General features: G+C 34.7%; 1 protein-coding gene across 1 annotated transcript in view; it reads right to left on the reverse strand.

The window, feature by feature from the left end:
• The window catches only part of LOC117101878 (lipoma-preferred partner homolog), a 36,362-nt gene extending 34,821 nt beyond the window's left edge, over positions 1-1,541 (reverse strand). Inside the window, exon 1 of the mRNA XM_033241995.1 lies at positions 1,481-1,541. The gene's annotated coding sequence lies outside the window, so the exon portion shown is untranslated. The remainder of the gene's footprint in view (positions 1-1,480) is intronic.
• Between the last annotated feature and the right edge of the window lie 1,210 nt (positions 1,542-2,751).

A 2,751-nucleotide genomic window follows, 5' to 3' on the forward strand; every position in this document is an offset into this window, starting at 1 on the left:
CATGACCATATTTAGGCATGTCACATGTTTTTGTCAAATAAAATTTGATAGTTGGACAGGGCTTTAGAGTTAAACATGGAGTGGTTTTCGTATTTGTTGTTCTATTCTAAAAAATCTACCGCCTAAAACCGTACAAAACACCTCGCAAAAACAGTGATTTATAATAACTGTCATATAAGTTAAACAGGAAAACAAATAAATATAATGAATTTGTTTTTCAAAAACTTATGAAATTCATTTAAATGGATAATATAGCTGCTGTCTCTTATACACATCTAGATGTGTATAAGAGACAGGTACTAAAGTATCCACATGGGCATTCGGTTATCAAGTGTGGTGTTGTTTGGACAGGTCTTATATTTACTTTTATCTTTAGCTCATGACTCATCTCATCATTCCTCCATACCGAATTTACTCGATCTTACAGGGTTAAATACTAGACGATAACATAGTGTCTAGCTCCCGAGAGGGCATAGACACAAAAACCGCTTATAACTCAAATAGCATGCATCATCTGGCACTTAGCAGCATGTGCATGCGACGCATTCGTTGTAACAATGAAGCAGCTTTATTAAAAACTATTTCCTCCATGATGATACGTCTCTTTGTTATTTTTTTTCAATTTCCAGACGGCTTTGCGGCCCTCCAAAAATGTTTCGCGGCCCATACAGTACAGTAGTTTGCAGAACGTTGATGTAAAATTCACAAGAAAATAATGTGCAAAAATGTAACTAGAATTATGATTGACATATCACAAGGCTTAATTTCTGCTAAATTTGTTGGAAGTGGATATTACTACAGTAATTCCCCATGCAGGCTCTGTATGGGTAACAGACGATCAGGCCCAGGACTATCGGGCCCACTTTGAAGTTCTTGACAATATCCTGAAAATGGGCTTGATCGTCCTGGGCCCAATCGTCTGTAATTGATCTCTGTACAGTCCTGTGGTACTAGTAATCTTCTAGCTAGTACTACACTAGTCTTAAACTAAAGTTGCATATTAGCCCTCTAACCTAGCCTAGCTTATTTATAATTTTATTTAGCCTTCCTCTTCATTTGATTTACATTTTATTTCACTTTATAAAAAACAAATTTTGTCGACAACATAGCATGAAAAACACTATTTATTTCAAACTGAAATAATGTCACACCCTATCACACTCATGATGTTTCTGAATCCGGCTGGTGTGCCAACAAGCCAGGCACTATGGTACTACAGTGTATACAGTGACGATAAGCGACAGACTAAACAGACCACCACCACCAGGAGCGGATGGACGACTTCCGGTAGTCAAATAGCCTAGCATTTGTTGACAACCGATCCGATATTTAGTTAGGCTGGCTACTTAATCGTACCGTCAGCCGCGCGAAATGCTCTTTAGGACAACGGCTCTACCTAAAAATAAGTCATATCGCTTAACATTAGTGTCCGAAAGCTGCTTCTTAAAGGTTATTGCGATAAGTCAAAATGAATACTTACGTATATCTAAAGAATCAAAGCTACACTCAGGCTCGGAATTCCAAGAATGTACTGAGTGATGCGTAATCGCAACTTCTCTCTTTAAATAAATGTAAATTTTCTATATTGTGGTATAAAATCTGGCAGATTTACAAAATTTATCTATATAAAATATATACTAATTAAACATAATATACATATTTTATTTGTTTATATCATGTTTGTACCTGCAGCAACCTAATTATTATATAAATATTTTATTATTAATGATATATGTTGTACAAGACTAGAAGATGTGACGTCATATTTAAGGGGCGTCCCCTTTGGGATTACCCAATCAATCGGTCTAGCCTTAAGCAATAAGATTCAAGACTTATTGGTCCATAATAAAATGAACAGGAGCCTGTCCTTGCTTGGAAGAAAAGTTGGCATTCAAAAGGAAATACAAAAAATAAATATACTATATGCCTAAGTCTATATTAAATAGTTAAATGGAAAAAGAGTAAAATTGGAGACTTTTTTTCATTGATAACAAATGTGACCATTATGATGTGCCTACATGGTCATGATGTGATGTCATCATGACCATATTTAGGCATGTCACATGTTTTTGTCAAATAAAATTTGATAGTTGGACAGGGCTTTAGAGTTAAACATGGAGTGGTTTTCGTATTTGTTGTTCTATTCTAAAAAATCTACCGCCTAAAACCGTACAAAACACCTCGCAAAAACAGTGATTTATAATAACTGTCATATAAGTTAAACAGGAAAACAAATAAATATAATGAATTTGTTTTTCAAAAACTTATGAAATTCATTTAAATGGATAATATAGCTGACTCGGCAAACTATGTAGTTTATTTTTAAAAGCAACGCAAAGAGAAGCATTAGTATTATTATTATTACAATCTTTAAAATGGTTTTCTCTCCTTTTGTTGGATTTTTGAAAATATATACAAATTTTAATCATTCATTTTTTGTACAGTACACTATTATACCGTGGAAAAATAATTGTCTATGTATCAATGAAATGCTTTCTGAAATTCAGTGTACTATCTAAAGAAGAGTATCTATTTTGAAAAAGAAGCCCATGGGCTTTTTATCGAAGCTAATTTGGCAAACTAAAGCGCTAGAAGGGGGCTTTCAACTCGAGATGGGCGTTCATCTCATAAGATTCAAGGTTTTACCAAGGTAATTTAACAAAAGGACGCACATCTCGGGACATCAAAGGTTATAACTCTGGCATCGACATTCTAGGCGCACGTGCGTCCCTACACGCTGAACGTCACAAA

This window comes from Anneissia japonica, unplaced genomic scaffold (assembly GCF_011630105.1).
Source record: "Anneissia japonica isolate Jap-2015-1 unplaced genomic scaffold, ASM1163010v1 scaffold4988_len2956909_cov206, whole genome shotgun sequence".
NCBI classification, from domain to species: domain Eukaryota; kingdom Metazoa; phylum Echinodermata; class Crinoidea; order Comatulida; family Comatulidae; genus Anneissia; species Anneissia japonica.